Source organism: Struthio camelus, chromosome 1, assembly GCF_040807025.1.
Source record: "Struthio camelus isolate bStrCam1 chromosome 1, bStrCam1.hap1, whole genome shotgun sequence".
Lineage (NCBI taxonomy): Eukaryota > Metazoa > Chordata > Aves > Struthioniformes > Struthionidae > Struthio > Struthio camelus.
Window position 1 is genome coordinate 96,300,292 of NC_090942.1, and position 24,374 is coordinate 96,324,665.

Sequence of the window (24,374 nt, forward strand, 5' to 3'; positions counted from 1 at the left end):
TTAATTTTCCTTTCAGGCTCCTTCAGCTCTCTTGCTCCCCCTTCTTCCTTCAAAGGATAGTCATCACAGCCCTTGCAGTATAGTCCTCTTGCACTGCACGTATTTCAGTTACTGCATTTTAACAGTTCAGCTACACTTGCTTCCAGAGCTGATTGTCTGGGCTGGCGTTTTGAGACTGCTTGCCCCAGTGTGTAGCAAATAGCTGTCTAACTCCATCCAAGCCAATGAAATACACTTCTCTGAAAAGGTTAGGGTAAGTGAATCATATTGTCCTGCAATGAGGCTTCATGAGATTAGATTTTAAAGCAACATGAACCTGCTGCAAAATGCTGGATCCAGGCACTTCTGCCCACTCTTTGGATGGCTTGAACACAGATGTTTCACCTTTTGCTGTATGCACATATATATTTATATGCATATAAAGGACCAAAAATAAACCCCATATCCAGATGCCTGGGAATTCTTGAAGGTGTTTGTATTTCAATACCGATATTGCTCTAGCACTGACTGTCGACAGACTTGACGTCAGATTGAAATGAAGAACCTCGGCAGCTTCTTAAAATACAGGAAATGTAAAAGACAAAACTTTCTCCCCACAGTGCTCACCACCAGGTAAATCTATTTTGTTTGTCCAACAATTAGATATTTTGATCCTTGTTGTGCTTATGACTAGTTTTTCTCATTGTCATGTTAACCTATGTTGTATGTTCCTTAAATATTTCCACCTAGTATGCATATATGTGGACATAAAAAGGCTTATGCATTTCTGTATGCCCAGGGTACTTTGGGCTCCTGCTTAGCTCCAGTGTGGATATCCACGGGCACTTGTACTAGTGTGACCTTTGTACTAACTGCAATGTCAGGACCTCTGTGCTAATTGCAGCTCGGTATTGAAAAGACAGAGTTTATCTCCTTGTTAGTGAAGCTTGTTTGGGATAAGATAGGAAAAAGATACGTACATCTCCAGTGTCTACTAACTTCGATAGTGCAAGATAAAGAAAAAATGTGCAGAATAGAGCAGAAGGCACCATTTGCTGTAAACAAGCAGCTATAAATACAAGTTGTGGTGAAAAGCCTGCTAGGCTTTCTCCGTTCTACAGCTGAAATTGCGGCACTAGTCCATATGACTTGGTAATATATCACTCCATGAGTTTTTTGGTAGATTATATTCTTAATTAGTAAACTAACCCAAGCTCGTGCAGTTCTCTCAGTTGGGTTTTTTCTTTGGGATTAACTCTTTTTTTTGTTAGATTATATTCTTAATTAGTAAACTAGCCCAAGCTCGTGCAGTTCTCTCACTTGGGTTTTTTCTTTGGGATTAACTCTTTTTAGAGAGACAGTTGCTACAATGATGCATGCTACCCAAACAGTATTGATGGATAGATTTGATCCTACAGGTCTTACTTCTGGCAGCATGGCATCTTCCGTTTGTCATGTACATCCAAGTAAAATGGGTTGGAAAAGTCATGTCAAATCGGAATAATTTTGTTTTGTTCTCTCTCTCTTGATTTTAGTGTTCTCATTCTGTATCTCTGTTTATTTCTCTCTAACCTAGTTTATGGATTTAATCCCTCAAGGGCTATTCTACCACATTTACCATTACAATGCTCAAGAGTTTTAGAAAGTCAAGCCCATTTTACACACAAGCCAAGGAGATAGTTGCCTAGGGTCATGGACCAGTGGGACTACAAATAGTAACAGAGAGATTGAATGGCAGGTCCTCAAAATCTGGCAATAGTTGTGGCTTCTTGCTTGGCCTGCTGCTAGTCACAGAATCACAGAATGGTTGAGGTTGGAAGGGACCTCTGGAGATCATCTAGTCCAACCCCCCTGCTCAAGTAGGGTCACCCAGAGCACTTTACTCAAGATTGTGTACAGACAGCTTTTTAATATCTCCGGGGAAGGAGACTCCACAGCCTCTCTGGGCAACCTCTTCCAGAGCTCTGTCACCCTCACAGTGAAGAAGTTTTTCCTCATGTTCAGACGGAACTTCCTGTGTTTCAGTTTGTGCCCTTTGCCTCTCGTCCTGTCACTGGGCACCACGGAGAAGAGTCTGGCCCCATCCTCTTGACACCCTCCCTTCAGATACTTGTACACATTGATCAGATACCCCCTCAGTCTTCTCTTCTCCAGGCTGAACAGGCCCAGCTCTCTCACCCTTTCCTCATAGGAGAGATGCTCCAGTTCCCTAATCATCTTCGTAGCCCTCCACTGGACTCTCTCCGGGAGCGCCATGTCTCTCTTGTAGTGGGGAGCCCAGAATTGGACACCGTACTCCAGGTGAGGCCTCCCCAGGCCTGAGGAGAGGGGCAGGATCACTTCCCTCGACCTGCTGGCAACACTCTTCCTAACGCAGCCCAGGATCCCGTTGGCCTTCTTGGCCACAAGGGCACATTGCTGCCTCATGCTCAACTTGTTGTCCTCCAGGACCCCCTGCAGGTCCTTCTCGGCAGAGCTGCTTTCCAGCAGGTCACCCCCCAGCCTGGACTGGTGCATGGGGTCATTCCTGCCTAGGTGCAGGACCCTGCACTTGCCTTTATTGAACTTCAGGAGGTTCCCGTCTGCCCATCTCTCCAGCCTGTCGAGGTCTTTCTGAATGGCAGCCCTCCCTGAGTGTATCAGCCACTCCTCCTGGTTTTGTATCATCAGCAAAGTTGCTGAGGAGGCACTCTGTTCCTTCATCGAGGTCACTGATGAATAAGTTAAACAAAACTGGACCTAGTATTGACCCCTAGGGGACACCGCTAGCTACAGGACTCCAACTAGACTCTGTGCCATTGATCACAACCCTCTGAGCTCTGCCATTCAGCCAGTTCCCAATCCACCTCACCGTCCACTCATCCAGCCCGCACGCACTTCCTGAGCTTGCCTATGAGGACGTGATGGGAGACAGTGTCAAAAGCCTTGCTGAAGTCCAGGGAGACAACATCCACTGCTCTCCCCTCATCTACCCAGCCAGTCTTTCCGTCATAGAAGGCTATCAGGTTAGTGAAGCATGATTTCCCCTTTGTGGTGTGAGGAGAGGGAAAGGGAGATGTGATTGGTCATAGCTTCTCCTCATCTCTCTTCCCTTGAGGCCAGCAGCCCTGTGTTATCTCTCTGGGAATGGGCGCATGCCTGCAGTGTCCCAACAGTTTCCTCTGATTGTTGAACTATTTGGGGATGGGAGGGAGGTGATAATGCTGGGGGAGTCTGCTGAGAATTTTGCCTATTTGGCTAAGAAACTTTAAGCTTCCTCTGGAAATAAAACCAAAAAAGGAAGTGATTTGATTTTTTCCTGTGGTTTCCAGGAAAGGGTTGAGTTGTGGCATCTTATTTTTGCCTGTTTCCACATCTCATTCCCTTGTGTCTCTCCTCCCTTATAGTAGTGTCTACATAAAGAGCTCAAAGTGCGTTTTCAACACTCACAAATTAAGCGTTATAAGATGCCTGTGAAGTTGATCTGTTATTATCTTGATTGGTCTTGTGGAGTAGCTGAAGCATGAAGCGCTGAAATATCTTTCTCAAGACTAAGCATAGATTCCCCAGAAGAGGTGTAAATAGGACCCAGATTTCCTGATTCCTAGTGCTATTCTTTAAAATAAATGAAATTCCCTTTTGACTTCTGAAGATGCTTCTTGATGATGGTGACGACAGCATAGCAAGCCTTGTAAAACTTGGCTATTTGTAAAACTTTTTTTTTCCTTTTTGATCTCACAAACTTTAAACCTTATTATTTTTATTGATGCCAGTTCTAATCTATTTCTATCTTTATTTTGGCTGCCGTGAGTTTTCCATCAAATTGGTGGAACTGTCGCTTCCTAAACTACTTTGTAGTATTTAAATCAAAATTGATGAGATTTACTTGAAGCTGCTTTTACTTTTTTTTTTCCTCTTCAATAAAGGCAAATCAAACTGGGATGTTCCACATTTACACCTGTAGCTTCTTTCACTTGGTATATTCTGATTGATGGCTCTTTTTCATACTGCTCCTTTTCTACTGTCACACGTATCCATTTGTAGTAAAATATCCAGCTATCTTCACTGTTGTATTTTCATACTCCAGTCAAAAAGCTCATTGCCTCTCAGTAACCAATTTCAAATCCTTTTCTTTTCCATCCTTTTCGGGAGATTTGTGTGGCAGCTCAGTCCTGCTGCAGACTAAAACCTTTGCCTCCTTTTTCCTTACTCATTCTATGAAGTCACAGCTGTCTGTGATACCATAGTGGGCTGCTATGGGAAATCTTGTGATAGCTGAAGGAGAGGATTATAAGTAGGTTAACAAAGCCGTGGCAGGACTGAAATGATAAAGGTGTTTATCATAGCATAAAGCACCTCAGTAATTAGAAATATAAGCACAGGCGTTTCCTGTTTTTTGAGGGAGAGCTGGAACTTTATCTGCTTTTCTCTCGTATGCTGCATCAAGAAAGTTCACATTTATAAAGCAAGAAGAAACTGCACTTTTTTTTCACGCAGTAAGAAGGAAAGGAAAAATGTGCAGGCAGCTTAGGTCTATAACATTGATTTGTAACCAACAAAGGAAACGTCTACTTATGAGACACAAATCAATGTAACCAGACTGTGAAAGTGCAAACAGAGATGTGAGAAAATTATTTGATCGTTAGTCTTCCTTTGGAAAAGACAGAGGGCCAAATTCTGCTCTCATTTATGAGGATGTAACTTCCACGAAAACCTGAGATGTGCCAGTGTAATTACGAACAAAATTTTGTACAGTGTCCTTCGGGCGGCTGGAGGTAAGGCAGCAGAATGAGAAACGGGGATGGGTTGAAAAGGGACACACAGGAACGATTGCTGTAGCAAAGAGAATATGAACTGGGTCTTGTTATTAATGAACTGTAGGTACAGAAAATATATTGATGTTCCTTCCTATACAGTGGTGACCTATGTCAGCTGTGCACCTGCTTAATTCAGATGAAGTCACAAAACAGTTTGTGACTAACCTGAGACTTTGTTGCCGCAGACTGAGATATTTTCTTAGAAATGGATTGTTTTCCTCAGAAGATAAGCTAGTCCCACAGACTCTAGACCTCAGGGTCTGTTATCTAGGAAAAAACCATGCTAACAAGCAAAGCGACCGTATTTTGAAGGTTGTAAGAAAATCCAGTGGTCCAAGGCTGTTTGGACTGTTGGCGGCAGTGGCTGCTGATTTAGAAACAAACAAACAGCTGTATTCTTTACAAGGGTAGTCTCTTTCTCAGGGGTGCTGGAGTGTGTCTCTCCTGCAGCGGTTTGTACCCCTGGATTTACACTGTCAATTTACAGACTCAGTTGCATCAGTGCTGAATCTCTGGGGTAAACAGACTGAAGCTGTGGTTTGATGGCACAGTGGATTGGGGTTGTCATACCCTGTCAGAAACACTGTAGCCATATAACGCAAAGTGTTGATCTAGGATGAATTCACATATGGGTTCAAATGTTTTCCGAACAAATGGATTGACTTTATATGGCAGGCTTTATGCCAGATCAGATATCACCGATCCGCGCCACTCTGACTTCAGGCTAGATTATGTATCGTCTGTTCTCTTGCAGCAACATAAACTCTTGCTAATTTGATAGTAACGTGATCATGTGCCCATGCCCGAACCGGGGCAGATCTATACTGCTGAATGATCCAGCATTAATGGTCACGGACTCCTAGCCCGAGCCTGCTCTTTAGTGGGGAAACATCTCAACTTCAACATCAGAAATCCACCAAAGTAGAGACAAACTGCATTGCTTTAGTACCATACTCTGTCCCCCTCCAGGCTTCAGCTGCCCTTCTCCTTCAGGGCTTCCCTGAGCTTTTAGTCATTATGGGCTTTCCGCATACTTCTCCTTTCGGTTCCAGTAGTTGAGTCACTTGAAAGAAAAGCAGGCAAACACATACATGCTTACACAGTTTAAAGGCTCAGAACCCATTTGGAGAGGTAGATATTTTTATACCGGTTAAATTATTCTAATTCCTGTGGATATTGTTTTATTTATGTCACAATAAGGGATTAAATCAGGCCATGGCTTCCCAACAGGCAGACAAAGCAGTCTAAGCAAATGGTAGTTATAAAAAGCTTTTGGGATAGGAAAAATTTTGACTCTACAATTATGTTAAAGTGACATTCAGTAACAACATAAAGCTGACATTCATTACAAGTTAAACTCCCCTTTACAGAATGAGATGCAACAAGTTGTGTCATTTGCACTTGTAATCAAAAGAAGTCCTCTTCTTTACTCTCATACCTTCTGAACTGGATTTGGACTTTTAAGACACAGGCAAAACTGTCCATTTCACTTGGCCCTGACTCTCACATACAGTGACTATTTACCCTTGGGTGCTCTTTGTGTCGTGATATTTTCAAGTAAATGCCTCTCTGTCAGGGATTGCTCTTATATAATACATGTTGTCATCTGGAGCGAGGCACAGTTGTGCATATTTAGCTGGTTTCCTTTGTAATGCGTCATTGCAAGTGACCGAAAACATGGTACAGGAAGTTGTTTGTGTGCTTTTTTTCCTTGCTTATGCAACTCCCAAGCAGAAAAAATGTTCTTGAGAGCAGATGGTAAAGAACAGTCGCTTGCAGGCTCCATTTTCCAGATGCATAGATGTTTCATGTCTACTTGAAGCCAGTTAAGATGGCTTTGCAAACTTGAGTCCAACTTTTGTTTAACCCTTTACTGGGCCACTAGTGAAATCTTCCTGCAGAAGCTTTAATAAAAACTATCTAAATACACAGCATATGTTGTGATCCCAGAGGCTTAGTTGGTGTCTGGGACATAGTGCTATGCTAACAATTAAAATATTAATACTGTTTTTAGTAGGAGTGTTATCAGTCAGCAGCTCATGTATGATCTGTGGTTTTCATTCATTTCTTTCTTTCCTTCAACTTTCTAAATAGTACACCATAACACAGAGTGGCCAATATCTGAATTTCTTGCTGCTTCACATGGGGTTTACTAGATAGTGAAGGCAAATTAATTTGACTTCCTACAGAAAAGGTAAGAACTTCTTACTCTAGGGCAGTAACACAGTCAGCTCATCATGACTGCATGATACTGATAAACTACAGTTTACAACTCAGCAGGTTTCTTGTTTGATTTGTTTTTTTTCACTTGCTTGGGTCTTTGGACTTTTCACAGTAGGCTTTTTGCTACTGAACCATAGGCTTTTATTTGATTACAAATAAAAGTACCAGCCCAATTTTTTTCCCAGTTGCGCCAAAAGAAATTTGTCTGTGAGATCATATGAGTATTACAGACAAACTTAGTGGGAGGATATCCATGAAGGGCAGTCTGCAGCTGTTGACAGACCAGTTACCCTTGTACAACAACTGCGAGCTGAAACAGAATGTAGGGTTAGTTCAGTTTTGTCTTTACTATCAGGTGATTTGTCGATCCAGGGACTCACTCTCATAACAAAAATACCAAACTGTCAGTTATAGTCCATAAATCCTGTAAAGGGCAAGTAACAATTCCTCCAAAGATGCTACTTGGTTATAAACTACATCCTGGTCAGAAGTAAGCATAGGACCAGAGTCTGACTTCTGGTCCTATTAAGCCTGATTGTTTTCACTTCCAACAAACTTTCAGGAAAGATCATCTGCACTGAGAAAGATAACAGGTTTAGAAATAAGAGTTGACGGAAAACATTTTGCATTATGTCATCAATTCAGTTTTTAACCATTTATAACATTCCCACAATGTAAAGAGATGAACCTGAATTAAACTCTCAAAGCTGAAAATCCAAAAGTCAAATCAGCTTTCCAAATCCCTGACTTTCATCCATCTCTTAAACTGAGAGACTGTAGCAGCTTAGAATGGCTGAGGTCTGGGTTTGATTTTGGTAGTACCATATAATCCAAACTTACACACCAGCGTGCTGGTTGATAGCCAGAGGCCAGAAGGAACTGGTTTCTTTGGAAAACCTAGTGAAATAGTCTAGATCCATTCTGTTTGCATTTTTTTCTTCCTTTGAAGAGTCATAAGTTTCTTATTAACCAGAATCCGGATACTGAAATCGATGGACCTGATAGCATGTTTCACTTCAGCAGAGTTTTGTCCCATTTGGCAAAAGAACAGACAGTTCAGTGTCTCAGAGTACAACAGCAACATTACTGGGGAGAATATCTTCCTTGATCTCCTTCTGAAAGTTCAGCATTTTTGTAAGACCTTATTCATCTTTAGAAACTCCTCCCTTCTGAGGACTACTTGTGGGTTTTGATACAAATAATATTTTGAATTTTTAAAGAACTTTCATTTGAAGAGTTCATTGGGGTTTTGCAGCATTATCTGTTAGCCTGACAATAATGAGAGTGTTACATGTATTCCTTCCTTTTACCGAGGGGGGAAGTGAGGGATGAAAAAAATAAACGTGAAGAGAAATAACTTTATCAAAATGTAGGCCTCTTCCAAGAGACAGAAGGAAAGTTCACACGTAGAAGGAGCAAAGCTTTCAAGTCAGGATCCAACCAGGGCCTTTGCCATTCAAAGCTCTCTGAAAAACCAAACAGTTTTGTTGGATTTTCTTGTCACTCCCTCTTGCTGCTTGCACTGTGAAGCAAATTGCACGTACTGGACTGGCTTCTCAAGGCAGTTAATGCAAAAACACCATTTTAAAATAATAGTTGCCAGATCCTACAGCTCAGAACTGTCATATTGCATATTAAAAACTCACTCCTTCCCAGAAATGAGGTGTAAGGAGTAATATGAATGTGTGTGTGTGTGTGTGTGTGTGTGTGTGTGCGTGTGTGTGTGTGTATGTGTGTGTGTGTGTGTGTGTGTGTGTATGTGTCTGGGTCTGTAGACAGATTCCCTACCTGGAAATGGCTTGCTATTATTAGACATTCAGTTACCAGGGGTTATGTAAGACAATTGAAGCTCTGTTTTTTAACAGAAACATGATTCATGCTACTTGTAGTAACAGTAACCACCTCCAAACGAGACAGAAAGCAGACACAGACAAAAGGCTGAAGAAATCAATGCCGGCTGAACACAGCCATTCTCCTGATACCTTCTGCCTCTCAGACAAAGCCGTCGGGTTATCAGCAGCAGAGGTTATTGCTAATTCTGAAGTCTCTTAGAGTCATGAAGTTGGTGCATGCGGCCTTTGCATGGGGAGGCTGAGCCTGCGGGAGCTGCAGTGGTGGACAGTACTCAGCACTCACACAGCATTCCCAACAGTGGCTCTGCTATTCTGCACAAGGCTGAAGTAGCTGTGAGCAGAACTAACACTCCTACTCTTATTTTCTCAGTTACTCCTGCTGGGAAAGGCTGGAACCAAAACAACTTTTGGCTCCTCTGCAGTTCACACTTCCACAGTCATTTTTATAGTAATGTGGAGGGAGAGTTGAGACCTGGAGTAGCTTTGAACTTCTGCCAGCACTCTTCATTAGTGCAAATTGTGAAATCTGATTGAACTGGAATAGCTCTGAGCTCCCCTACGGCTAAGAATCCTGATCCAGCTCTTATGGTGCTTCTTGCTGGTCGTGGCAGAGATCAGAATTTCTACAAGCTCCTTCTTAATTCTGTTCATCTGAACCATTTTCTTGTAACAATTTCTGTTGGGAAAGGTAGGAGTAAGGTAACCGCCAGTTCCTCTACGGCTAAAGCTCCAATCTCTTCCGTACAGGACAGCCTCCCTGATAGGATAATGAGGTATGTTCAGAACACCAAAACGAACAGCACTGGGGTAGTTATTTAGTGAGTGTCACCTTCCAGACATAAACTGTGTTGAAGTTGCCATCAGGTCCCTTCAAGTCAGTGTTCCACTGCCATTCCCTATAGTGCCTCTTCTTGGAAGACTCTGCCTGTCCTGTAAAATTTCAGTTTAGCAACTTCTAAACCATTCTGGGTAGTAACTTCTGCTGTCAAGGAAGAAGATGCTGAAGATTTGGAAGTGGTCTTTTTAGCACTCAGGAGACAGCACTCCTACGTTAGCAGTACTTATCCAACAACAGAGCCAACTGCCTTCAGTTTCACTCAAGAAAGTTTTTGAAATGGCCAGAGAAATAGCCTCTAACAGCACAGAAGAGAGCTGAAGACTGAATTCCAGTAAATCCCAAGAGATTATCATTTGCTAACACCGGAGTAAAAATAACAACAATTATCGCTATGTTATTTTCCTTAATGTATTATGTTATATATACTGTACAGAGCAGGAATTGCTTCAGCGACTGTTAAAGTTAGTAATCACTCTGCATCAGCCACACAGCAAACAATTTTACAAGAAAAGTGAAAAATAACTCAGTGTGCATTAAAAATGGGGTTGTAGTCGTATCCTGACTTTGACCTTTCCTGGTTGTGGAATCTGAATAGTGCGGCCATAATAATGGCCTCTCTACATTTCAGACATACTTAAGAAAAATCCTATTTTGATGCAGATGATACATAACTTAAAAAAACAAATAATTTTCACAAATACACATCACACCTGAGGGCACATTGCTGTCGGTGACTTGACGTTTCAAATGCTGAGTTTCACAAACGTGCATAACCATCAGATTTGGTTGAACAATGTTTTAGAATAATTCACGTGTTCGTCTAGAACCTTTTTTCATTGTGTTTTGGCACTGAAGCATGAAACAGGAAATCTACAGTGGATTTCTCTTTGCTTGTGAGGAAGCAAACACTTTGATCAGATCTACATACTCCAAGGCTGCAGTCAGTTATTCCTCAATGGATAATGAAACCAAAGCCCAGAGTGACTCTGTTTCTCTGTGGATCCTCTGTGATATTTTATATGTAGTTTTTGACATAAATCAAACAAGCTTTCATTCGTACAGTTTGAGGCCAGAGGCAGCAAGCACACAGGAAGAATGGTATGCATATTTGGGAAAACATGTTCGTCGTGGTTCTTTTTACCTAACCTTTTCACTGCATTGGTTACTGAGTCTTTAATGATTCACTTGCAAGGGAAATCTTCAGAAACATGAGACACTCATCGAAAAAAATAAAAATAAAATTGAAAATCATTTGGGTATTTTCCCTGACAGTCAGTAACATCATTGTGCAGCTCAGCATTTGGGCAGTGGTGTTACAGATTTTGAAACGTAGATACAAAATTCTTTGTCCAGATCTTGCCCCTCAGAATGCAGGCACACATGCTTTTTAATATGAATCTTCATCTAGTCAAGGCATCGTTGTATTAGCTGGCAAGTTTCTTCCTCTCCCTCTAAAACAAGTCACATAATAAAAGCTCACTGAGGGAGGAGTATTATACTAAGATGATGAGAAGTTTTGGGGGTTTGTTTTCAATTATGCTGTTTACCTTCTTGATAACCTGGCTCTTGGTGCTTTAGAAAACCAGATGTACAGGGGAAGGATTCACTTGCTACTTTACCTTGTTCTTCTTTCTGTGACCAAAGGATCAAATACATTGAAATTTGTATCTGGTAGTATTCCACTGACCAAAATAGAACTATACCAGAAATGAATGTAACCAACATGTCAGTTTCTGCAAGCAACAAGCCAAGAAGAAACTGAATCTCATGAGTTGTATCAGTTATCATTTAGTATTTCCTTCCGTAGTCATGACGGTGTAGTTTAGGCTTATGGTGGAGATCAGCTTTCAACATGAGAACTAAAAATTTTGTGGCCAGAGATTGGTACATCAACTATTGTACTGTCGTGACCATGACGGGTGGTATGGCAGCACCACTGCCAATAGATATATAAATCTTCATTAAATTGCATTATTTGATGAGATTGTGCAGTCCCTGCACATAGGTAAAAATACATTATCCGTTTGCAAACCTGATTGCTGAGACATGGAGATCTTTTCTTTGAGGACCTCCCGTACTTTCTTCGATTCACCAACTTCTATGGGTCTAAGAGTTTCAGGGATATGCTAAAGTACTTGCAAGGACAGCAATCAATCAGACCAAAGCAATCTGTAGGGGAGGAGGAAAAAAACTCAGCTCATTCTCTTCATACGCTTTCATTGTTTTTGTTCTTCCTGAAAAATAATGTCCTTTCAGATTTCGTTTGACATCTCCATGATGTTGAACAGATTCGGAGAAATCACCAATATTTTGACAGGGTTCCTTGGCAATGAAATGTTCATGAAGCTCATCTGTCATGAGCTAATCTGGCTCATCTAGCCAAAGCAGTAGCTTAGACGGATATATTACTGTAACAATTTAATTTCTACACTTTTTCTTGGTCTCTGGTGATTGCAGTGATGGCAACTCATATTTCAGTGGCAGAAACATTGGTGATAATTGCAGCATGACTATACCTTCGTTGTTGTGAGAACCTTGCTTAATGTAGCAAGGCTGTGTCATGTTGTCCAAGTGCTTTTTTCTTGGTAACAAGGCAATACTGCAGTTGTGCTGGCCATCTTCCGTGTTCATGGCTTCAAAATCTTAACCTCTTACCTTGTTCTTCTCCCACCTTCCATACCATAATGCTGATCCTTTGTAACCTACAGTGTCAGCATATTCAGCAAATGAATGCGTGGGGCTGTTTCTGATCTCAAACTACTTCTATTAATAGTAAATGTGTGCACAAACACAGTACTCAAACTCAACAGCTCCAGCATTATACAAGCACTGCCCACAAAGTGGTCCCTTTCCTGGAAGGCTTGTGTAGGTGCAGTTCCACTGAGCACAGAAGATTTGCCCTGTATTTTTCACCAGCATGAATAAAATCATGGCCTTAAGTATTGGCCTCAGTCACACCCTACTTTTATGAATTGCTTTTAAAGGTATGCAGTTTTGTTCAACATCCAGATACCTTTATAATGGCTCCATTGTAGGAATATAGAGAATCCTGTGTTACCACACGTAGTAATATATTTCCAGAATAAGATAATTTTAAAATACTAATTGTGTATACAGCTATCTCGTCATTTATATATGGTGTGTACATATCTATGGTAACCATACGTACATCATATATATGGTAAAGATTCTTCTCTTTACCATTTATGAAAAGGTAGCTCATGGTCTGACACACCCTCGTGGTTTGGTCTGGTATCAGAGATTTGTGCTTTCATCTGAATATTGTGCTGAAAGCTACATCAGGCCTTTCACTGATCTGCTGTTTCCCTGATTCAGCCTACCAGCTACTCACATTTAGTCACACCTCTTCCAGGTACCAGTTGTCTTCAGCGTTTCAAATCAGGGGTGCAAGGTCACAACAAATGCCTAACATTGCTTTCTAACATGCTCAGCACATGTTGACTTTCTTCAGTACTTTTTTCCTTTCAGAGCCACAGGGCTTTACCAGGAGGCCCACAGAAGTCTCCAAGCAGGAACAGTACATAAACATGCCTGCTCTGGGCTTGAATTTCCAATGTCTCCTTGATGTATCTCCAGCTTTCTCATTTTTCTCTCAGGACACTACCTTCTCCCTTGATCTTTCTCATGACCTACACCAAAGGGTAACGCAGCTGAGCTTCTCGCTATCTTGGGTCCCTTCCCAGCCCCCTTTCCAGTGTGTGTGAAGGTATGCCCACTGACTCCATTCTCTGTCCACAGCGAGGTGCTGCTAAGAACGCTAATGAAATTCTGATTAGGCCCTGTCTCACACATTTCTCTGCCAATATGGGGTTTACTCACTCTAAGCACACACTAAGCATGATGAGATCTTTATTAATGGAAAATAGGCAGCACCTCAAAATACATCTTAAAGCAAAGAGAACATTTCCAGAAGTTGAGTGTTGAGACTTTGTACCACTGCTTAGAGCAGGAGGGGCCATCCACTCCCAGCACTGGGAGTGGATTGGAAGGGCAGTAGGAGAAGAGTTATCCTTTCAGTCTTAGCTCTAGGATGTAGGTAGCTGTTGCTTTGAGAGCACCACCTGCAAGACAGAAAGAAGTAGCAGGAGAATCAGTAGATGAGAATGAGATGTAGAAAATTCCTATTCTAAGTGCCAAGTCCTAATTTGGAAAAGAATTGCAGCTTGAGGGAAGTGAAATTGTATCGTGTCAAATAAAAGGGAATGAAAGATGGGGAAAAGAAATAGATACAGAAAATACAGGCGACGTGAGACAAACACTGGGAATGTCATGTAGACTTTACTATAAATATGAATTGCTATTCCAGATTTCAGTAAGAACTCCTGGGACTTGAGGGAGAGATTTTCTCTCCAGTACTTTTGAGAAGATGTCTTTATGGGCAGTTGGCCTTTACCAGGCTAGAGTAGTCCATCCCATTTAAACAATCTTTCGGCAAATGTCTAATCCATTAACAAATTAATTTCTTAATTTCAGGCCCAATTACTGAAAGTGGACAGACAGTGTTCCCAGCAGGGCACAGAAATGACCAATTTGCTCTCATAGATGAAGCCATGACCTGTTGTTAAAAAATCATGCTATGGTCCTCTGATAGTGTGTCCTATGCTGCTAAAGTTTTCTATTTTCTGGGGGGCAAGTTCTGACCTCTGTTGTAAAGGTGTTCTGTGTATGGTAGTGCATCTTGATTTCCGTGTAAGACATCATGGTTAGTTATCTGCCTACAGGTAGCTGAGGGCTTCAATCCTACTTTGTTCACTTAACATAAATGCTGCAGTCTGTCCTAGTCAGAGGAGGTGCCTTCTTTTGAAAAGGAATCAGTAAAATGCATCTGGAATCACCCACTTCATGCGTCAAGTTGACTCTTGAATCACGTTTGTTGATCGTCAACACTGCTGTTTTAATCTTCTACTTCTTGTTGGCATTTTAAGAATTTCATCCAAAATGCTACTCCCTGAGAGAAAAAGTGACAAGAAAATTGCATTTAGCCTAGACAACCTGGTCTGAAAATATATCCATGACTGTGGAAGTGTCAGTTAAAACTGACCCCACCTTCCTCAAGACCACCTGTACAATATGTGGATTGAGATGAGATGTGCTAACTTCAGTGGCACTAGGAAGCTCTTATCTCCTGTTCCCTCATGATATAGACGCTGCTATACCAGCACAGCGAATGGGAATCATAGGAAAAGAGCTCACAAGAATCTCATTTCTTAATTTTCTCATTAGTAGGGCTCACAAGAAAAGCAGAAAGAAGCAGGGTTCTGAAGGTATCAGGGAAAAGAATATCGCAAGTATAAAATAAATAGCAATGAACTAAAAAGTTGAGCCTCTTTGATTAGGAGTCACAAAGAGAAAGTAACAGAAGATTGTGGTATCGGGTATCAAGCCCTTGCACAAAGAGGACAAGCTGTTCTGCTGACTATCTCTTGCAGGTAGAACAGGTAAATGACCCTAGCAAGCAGGGAGTATTAAAAGAGTTTGGTAGTGTCTCGGAGCAGAAAGAAGTAGAGTCGAGGGCATAGAGATAGAAATGTCCTGCAGGGAACAAAATGAGAAAACCAAATTTCAGGACCAGGCACAGGCTGGAAATTGTTGTTTATAATGTTTAAATCGTCTATAAAGGAAGTACTGTGACTGTGTACTGCATAAAGAGCAGAGTCAGGGCAGTGCTTGCTTATGTGCCTTTTAAGTAATGTGATATGACAGACCACATCAGACCAATGGTGCTGATTAATGAACGGCTCTGGAAAGGTAGCAAACAAGTAAAGAAATGGTCAAGACACAAATTTCAGGAGGGAGGAAGGGGAGACAAGTGTATCAGAATATGGAGTTATGGTTTGGGAGCCCAATAATAATGAGCACTATTATATAAAGTACCAAATAAATTTTGAGCTGACTTTATGCCCGCTGCAATTCCACTGAAGCCAGTACAAAAATTGACCAAAAGCGTACATCTTAAATCACAATCTGTAGTACATCACTGCTATCATAAAATGGACCTTCCTTAATAAAAACAGTAACTTGATTAATGTTTCTCACTCTCTCTAAATTATGAAGTAAAGCTTGGGAAGAGCGAGATGGAATAAATGTGAACATATATGAAATGCCCAAGTTATTATCATTAGTGGAAATATTTTAACTAATAATAGCCTGCACGACTGGAATCCAGAAAACTTATCCTCCAAAATCTTAATTGAGCACACAGTGCCCCGAAGGAGCAGAGGTTAATGTTTTCCTTTTCTGCCTAGAGAAACCCAGGTAGAGAGGCACAAAGTGGCTTGACCCACTGTCACACATCCCATTCCCCTGCTGTGCTGTTTGTCTGCTGTTTTTGCCCAACGTTTTCATCTTCAGAAATCTTTTTCCTCTTGTTTTTCCATAGCTAAGTTAAGATCTTTAGAAAATGTTGGGGTGCTTCTTTCTCCATTGTGCTCCCTGTATCTTCTAAAACACCACTGACTTTGCTGATTTCATGCACTCAACATGTATATAACAACTGCTGATGCTCTCAGTGTTTTATGTTCATCAGACTGGAGGAAAAGAGTTATATCTTTCCAGGCCGTAGCAAAAATGCTGGAGAAAAATGAAGATGTTTAAAGGGCTGACTTTCACAGGGATTTTAGTCCCCAGTTTTTGTAGAAGACTTTGAACAGCTTATCTCTAACAACTTGTCTCCCTGACCCTTTATGTAAAGCCAGATTGAGTGCTAGGCAGTGCCACAGCCGAGAACCATTTGGATTGGGATCCCAGAGATTGGAAGAGCAACAAATGACACAAAAAGAGATGTGACAAAATATGCAGGATTAGTACATTCAGTTCTTAGGCTGCTCTTCTGTGAAATTAGAAGTGAAGTCAGCAGGAGTTTTGCCCAAGTAAAGACTAAGGTCCTGATCCTGTGATTTTTCTGCTTTGAATATGAGTTAAAAATGCATGTGAACTGAAGTACACTTTAAGGTATGCAGGATTCACGCCTTCAAAAGGTGAGGAATAACCAAATAAAAGTCAGATTACTGGGTTCAAAGAGGATTTAAGAAAAAGGGTCAGAATTAACAGGAGCATAGGTGGGGCATACATGGAAGTGGGAAGGAGGGTTCAAGCGTAAGCCAGGCTGAGTGTTAGCCAAGGACTTAAATTACAGAATTCTTGGGCATTATTGCGCCTTTGAAATTCAACCCTTGATATTGGTCGGAGGTGTCAGTGTTTTATGTAATTCTTTGGAGCTAACCTGATGCTGGTTCCACTTCAAATCCTGGTGAAACTCAGAGGGTCAGGCTGATTTGAGGGCTTTTGTGTGCGTGTGTGTGCATGTGTGTGCGTGTGTGTGTGTGCGCGCGTGTGTGTGTGTGTGTGTGTGTGTGTGTGTGTTGTGTGTGTGTGTGTGTGTGTGTTCTAATTAATCCAATCTGAAATTCAAAGCAGGCTTCAAGAGGAGAGAACCCACAAAAACTGGAATCAAAGAAAATGTTTGCTTGAGCCCCTGTGAAGTGTAGCTGCCAGGTTTTGTGTCGCTTGTTAAAAGGAGCATGTAACGTATATCCCAGTCACTGAAAAACTTCATTATTACAAAATATGTAAATTGAACATAAAACTGAATGTATATTTTGTGAAGTACATTATTACGGTGTCATCTAAAATCCTTCATTGTGTCTGCTGGCACTCGTTCCAGTGTTCCTGCAGCACTGAACAGTGGGGTTTTTTTATTGTGTTGCATTTACAAACATAAATTCAGACTTGCACAGTGACGTTAACTACCTGTGAAATAACAATTACATCTCTTATCATTTTTTGTTCACCTTCTTGATTTCTTTGATAAAGCAAATATTTGCTTTACTTGTCTGATCAGAGTAGGCAAAATCATTTATTCATGGAAATAGCACTGTTGACTTCTCTGTGGGTAGGACTGAATATGCTGATGTCCTGGGAGTTCTTTGCATAAGTGAAGTGAGCAGGATTTAATTCAGTCCCTGGATGTTAACTTCAGACATACTTCCAACATCCACAATGAACCACCCAAAGATCATAAGAAGTTAGCAAAGGAGGAGTTCTGTTAGTCTAGAGCGGGATTTAAGTTCCCCAAAAATGTAAATACTCCCAAAAACTTAGATCTGGGTGGTAAAATCACCCTCTAATAAACGTTGGAGCTGAGGTTTTTCTTTGGATCCATTTCTGTATTAGTCCATTGAGCCCAACTCCTTCTTTAGCTCAGGACATTTCAGACATAAAACTGCTGTTGAGCTGAATCTCTCCTGAAGGGTGGACAGTGAGTTATTTCACTGGTCTCACTGCAGTAGACCTGCTGGCTGAAGGCAGGTAAATGGAGTTTCTGCTTTGGTATGAGCCATCATTTTTGTGATGTAAAGAGAGCAGAAGTGAAAGGGAATTTTTCCTTCCTTTTCCTGTCTTTTCGTTCTGAGGAAGTTTGTTGCTGCTCCAAACAGGGCTAGCCTTGTTGTTCTGACGGGATGCATTTTAGTGCCAAGTTTATGCTAGCTCTCCATCATTTCTCCATGCTCATGCCATTAGGGTGAGCAACTTCTCAGCATGAGTTTTACTGATAGCATTTTGCTAGCTAATCCTCCCTGTCATCCTAACTTTGCCACAATAGGTTGCATGGGTAGCCTGCGGTAAGCAGGGGCTGATGCTGTTGTCATTTACAGCTGGGGCTGGAGAAACTGAACCAGGAAGAATTCGGCCCTACCAGGCGTCAGCCAGCTGTACTGACAGTGGCAAATGCCAGTTAGCGTTGCAGCAAGTTTTCTTACTCTCAATAAATAATTATGATTTCCCCCGCTGACCTTTCCTTTTGGTTCTTTCCGGTACAGACACAGCCTCTCTCTGTTCCCTGCCCCAATGAACGTCTGCACTAAGTCCAAGGCTTGGAGTAATTTACCTGAAGAGTGATACCGATTGGAAACCACTGTAAGTATATTTTATCTCCTACAAAAGACTTCTTGTTTCAGCAAAAAAGACATATTTCAAAAACAAAACCAAACTGCAACACCTGTGAGCATTTCTGGTGACTGTAAGCTAAGTTTTGTTTTTCAAATTTAGAAGGAAATATGTGGGCAAAAAATATGACAATAAAAAACTGTTAAATATTTAAGTTGTAGCCTCACAGCATAGTTCAGCAATGGCTGGTTTGATGTACTTTATCTTTTAGTTTGGCTTGTTCTCCCTGCTTACTGCTCTAGTTCGTGCTGTTCTAGTTGGTTCACCCATGTTTCTCTTGGGAGTGTTTGTCTTGGTTTTTATTCTTATTACTTTTTAAAGAGACACCTTTGACTGCTGTAGATTTGGAAACCTCCAGATTTCCCCTCACTGGTGTTTCATGCAATACAGATTGAATTTAGTGCAACTTCTTAAAGGTTTAAGCTGTTCTTTCCAGGCCTTGATTCATCTATGATTTGGGCTAGAGTTTCTGTAAGCCATTACAGTTTGGTAAAGTTGGCTGGATTGCATCGGTAAAGTTGCCTGAGATTCTAAGAGAATTTTGACTTTGTGTTGAGATTTTATTATGTTCTGAAATGATCAGTTGTATGTTATTTGGACTTTTTTCCCCTGTAAATCTCATAGTTTTGATTTGTTATGATCAATTCTCAGTGCTTGCCAGTGTTGTGGCAGTGCTGCTGTAGCCAAGATGCTCTGAGGTTTTAAGTGAGGCAAGCTTTGTAGGCAGGGAATAACTTGTATGAGACTTGTGGTTTAAATGGAAAAAATAGACAAATTTGGGGGCATATAAGCCCTACTTCAGGTCTGAAACAGACCCAGCAAATTTCAAGCTAAGTTTAACTTAATCTTTTAGTTTAACTTAATCACGTTGATCAGTCTCCTGTAAAGGATTTTGCAGGCCATTTTACTTTTCTGTTTTGATGAAATTTTCCAGGCTTTTATTGCACTAGAATATTGGGCCTCTCTTGTCAGTTCTCCATGCCTCACGTTCTTCTTCTGCAGTGTCCTGTTGGGATTTCTCTTTCGTATCATATTTTATGGTGATATTTTCAAGCGTTTGTGTTTTCCATTGTATGATGTGAACTTGCAATCAGAGATTTTAAACAAACTGCCAGTCATGTAGCTGTAACAGCATGAAGATCAGTGTTGCTGCAAAAGCATCAAGGAAACTGTGCGAATAGTCAGGCAGTCAGCCTGTGCAGGCCTTCTTACTACTGAAGCTACACCTCTGGCAGGAAGGCTGGCATGGCTCAGGTGGTTTTAAGCTGCCCTGTCCCACGAAGCTTCAGCCTCTGCTGTGGTGTTCAGTGTACCCTGAATTTTGTGGTTATGTCTCTGGTCAGATTCCAGTGCTTCTCACTGTTCTTGTGGGTCTTTTTTTTTTTTTTTAATTTAATGACTGTACTCCTCTCTCTCTCTCTTTCGCTGCGTCAGTTTCTAAATATGTATTGTCAATGTCATGTCTGGAAGAGACACAACACTGGCAATGATAAGCGCCGATATCGGGAGCTGTGCTAGTCACAGGCAGGCAGAAGAAGAGTGCTCAGGAAAAATATTGCTTAAAATCCAATGTGAACTGTTTTCACTATCTTATATTTTTAGGATCTGAAAAGCCAGACTTTTTGTAATTATATACAGTCTCTGTGCATCATTGAGGATACAGGCCAAATGTACATCAGTGAGTAAGTACAGTGCACAGGCAATACAGGCATCTCTGACCTGAGGGCAGTTGCTAGAAGGTGATGTTGTATCTCTGTTAGGAAGAGAAATACTTCCTTGGAACATGGATGGGCAGACTTAGTCAGTAGCAGCACTTGTAACAACATCAGCAACCCTGTAGCATTTTCCCTCGGTGCTGTTGAGTATGCGATGAACAAAGGTCTGGATGGTGACCCAGTCCGCTCTGTATTCGGAGACTGAAAACTGCCTCATTATTGTTCATTATGTAGAATTATTCTCATACAGTTGCAGTATCATAGCTTTCCCTGAGAGCCAGGGTACTACTATGGGTTCTGTGCAGCTACGCTGGTTCCAATACCTGCACTAATCTGTTCATTGCTAACCTGGCATCTCTGCAAGACGTTGCGCTGTTCCAGATGCAAGGGAAGGCTCAAGCACTCACTAAAGTTACAGCTGGCATGTGAAAAGCACTAGCAGCTTAGCAAAATCCATTGCCTGCTAGAGACCTGATTCGGTGGCCCAGTATGCTAACTCACTGAGGGAAAATTCATTCCAAACTCAAATAGTTGTTGCAAGGCAGATACACGCAAAGGAATCATGAGTAGAGAGCAAGTAGTGGAGAACAGGCTGTATGCATGAATGGCAGGAAGAAGGGGAAGAGGTTTTAAAAGCATTCCAAAGCTCAGAGGTAGTAATCTCTTTCTAGATAGCTCTGAGGCTAGGACATCCAAAATATTATGTATTCTGCCTTCACATTAAACAGAAGGGAGTCTATTCTGCTTTGCAGTGTCCAGATCACGGTAGCAGCTGTACTATTGTGAGTTGTGCACCACCTGAGCCATTCTTGTGTGATAATGTAGCATTAAGGTACATGGGAAAGAAGGAATGCCTCATTGCAATGAAGATAGTGAGAGAGGAGTTTCAGGAAACAAATACAAAAAGATGGCAGTGGTTGTAGGCCCTGTTTTACACACAAGTTGGAAGGCACTGATATGAACAGTTCAGTTCAGGGATGACAATGGATGCAGTTAGCCTGACATTAGGTATTGGAGAGCATACAATCAAGAAAGAAGAGGATGTATTGTAAGTGGTGTAAATGAATATAACAAGCAGCTACACATTACATCTAAAGGAATGTTGAAAATGAATACCAAGGAAAGAGAAGTATCTGGATATAGGATATGTAATCTAAAGAGATGGAGTGGGCAGGATGTTTAGAACTAGCATGAATAAATCTCTTATAAATCAGCAGTAAATACCGTAGTGACCCTCGAGACTTAAATTAATTGAGAAAGGTCTTTCTGTCCCCAACTTCTGGTAGTCCATCCATCAGGCCCATATACAGAAGTGTCCTCTCTGCTATCTTGGCCTTCTGCTGTCCTTCACAAGACGCAAAGTCTCTGATAGTTCGAAGAATGAGTACAGCATTTGGAAGAACTTGTAATGCGCCGCAGTTGTGTGCAGAGAAAGAGCTCAGAGGTATCTGCAAATCAGATGGGAATCCTAGGCTCCAAGGGCCAGTTCCAGTGTCTTTTGCGAGTAAGTAGCAACTTGCATTGCCCTTAGCAGCAAATAAAGAGTAAACTGTTCTTTTTTCCAGGATTAATCTATAGAGGAGAACATAATGACAATGCGCTAAAGTAGCAAAGTAGACTGACCCTCACAACTGAAATTGTCTTATAGGACTGTCAATCAATACAGTCCAGAGAAGATATGTAAATAGTTATGATTTGGGGAGGATCCACAATCAATATTTATTGCTTGTTTCATTCTCCCTCCCACCTCTGGGCTTTCAGTTCTTTTGATATAGCTAAGATAAATCATATTCTTCTACATTTAGCATCCCATTTTACCTTCTGGAACATGCAGATATTTTAGAGAATTCTCTGATGGAAGTGTTCATGGAAGGAGTGTAGAATCAGAGAAAAAATTAGGTTGGAAGGGTCCTCTGGAGGTCTCCAATCAAATTCCCTGCTCGTAGCAGGGCTGACTTCCAAGCCAGATCAGGTTTCTCTGGACCTTGTTCAATTAAGTTTTGAAAATCTTCAAGGATAGAGGTGCCACAACCTCTTATGCTTATGAGCCTGATCCTGTGCTCTTTCTGTGAAGAATATAGCAGTAAGATAGCAATATATGTAGAATATGTTAATGAATATAAGAACATACAGTTGCAATATATAAGTGAAGAACATACCAGTAAGACTTCCTTTTATATGGGCAATAAGATATAACAAAAGGATAGCAATATAAGTATAGCAGTAGGAGCCAGGTTTCTAGCTTTGCCCATTGCCCTTAGCTGACAATAGTAGTCTGGCTTTGCAGACTGGAGAAAAAGAAAGAGGATCCTTGTCTGAGTTCCTTCATAGGTCATTTTGACCGCCGTGTGCCCAGGAATTTTCTTTTCTGAAAAATTTTCTTGAGTTCCTAAGCTGACTCGGCCATTTCCCTTAGTAAGACTTCTTTCTGACGAAGGCTGCATTTCCTCCATGTAGTACTGAGATGCAGAGCAGACTCTCTAAACAGTGTAAGCATAAAGGAGAACTGCTGTGAAAAGGTACTTCCTCTAGTGCCAGTCAGCACCATTGCTTCTCTTCCCTTCCCAGTGATCCCAAGTCACTAAGCTGCAGGATGTGGGAAAGCAATGATGGAAGAGCCTCTTGGTAATACAGTGTCAGCCTTAACAGCAAATACACAGGTTTGGATAGGAAGAGGTAGAGGGTGCTGTTCACAGTCTCGCTGGTATCACTACCTGTAGTTAAAATATTTTTAACCTGTGCCTCTAATGAGATCTTGAAGGCCTGGGATGCACAAGCAGGCTCAGACACACGGTGAAATAAAGCTCAGGCCAGTGCTTGGTCTAACAGCACACTGTGGCTGTGATAGCAGCTGACAAGTTGTGCTTATGCAGAGTGAGCCCCTGGCCCGCAAATGAAAACACCGTCCGGCCCCAGGGAAGCAGTTTTGTATGTGGATAGGGCTTGAGGCAGAGGCAGGATATAACTTGAGTTAACTATGAGCTAAAAACAGACCTTAGATACGGCCGTTCACCTTCGAGAGACAAGGAAGTTCATTATTCCTGCACACATCCAGAGTCTAACCCGATATGTCCTTTGCTTCCTGGACAAGGAGCGGTGGGTGCCACCTGAAACCTTCTTGGGTAGCAGTGCTTTTTAGAGCACTGTAAAGCACGGCTTTACACACATACTCCCCGCAGGATCGAGCGTAGTCGGGGTGCATATGTAACAGTCATAGGGTCTGGAAAGGAGATGTGCGAAGGTGTATAGTGGAAGTGACCAGAGTTAGTACTGTGAGGATCTACACGGACACTTAGGAGCAAACCATATGCAATCTGTGTGCTTCAGCAAATGCATCCTCGGGTATGAGGGTATGAGGGTGCATCTCGTGCATCCTCAGGGATCCAAATGGCAAAATGGGGAACAGACTAAAGCCAGCGCTTGGAGTCTTGAGATGCCGTATTGACTTTTCAGAAAAAATACTTGCTTTTAAATGGTTTGATTTTTCTTCAGTTTAAAACAGAATAGATCAGTGTAGCCCTCAGCTCTATCCGTACAGCTCCAAGTAAGGCCAGTGTAGTCATCCCGTATTTCTGTTGATCTAAATGAGATCAGATTTGGGCTCAGTATATTTTGAGCATATTGATTAGCTATGTGGAAAATGCACGTCCCGCTACAGGTCTGCTTTGGGGACTTGCAGCCCCAATAATCCAGAAGGCGTCAGAGCTGCCAGGACTCTCGAGCTGAACAACACGAGGCCAAAATCAGCTTCGCTTCACCTTAAAACTCCCCTGCGACACCCTGGGGCAGCCTGGGCAGTAGGTGAGAGGGTTTTTTTTTTTTTTTTAAAAAAAGTGTTTTTGCGTGTTTCGGGGCGTTCGGGGGTCCGAAGGGCACAGCCCAAGACAGGTGCCGGCACCCCCGGGCAGCGCCAGGCCTCGGCCTGGGTTTCTGTCTGCACACGGTGCCCTTATTTTTTTTCCCCCCCCTTTAACTCCCCCCTTTTCCTTCGCCTTTTCAGTCT

General features: G+C 41.7%; 1 protein-coding gene across 32 annotated transcripts in view; it reads left to right on the top strand.

Annotated features, from left to right (window-relative positions):
- The window catches only part of ZBTB20 (zinc finger and BTB domain containing 20), a 496,803-nt gene that overhangs the window by 444,413 nt on the left and 28,016 nt on the right, over nucleotides 1-24,374 (top strand). For all 32 annotated transcript variants that reach the window (XM_068958946.1, XM_068959053.1, XM_068959048.1 and 29 more), the window contains one exon: nucleotides 18,530-18,626. The gene's annotated coding sequence lies outside the window, so the exon portion shown is untranslated. The remainder of the gene's footprint in view (nucleotides 1-18,529; nucleotides 18,627-24,374) is intronic.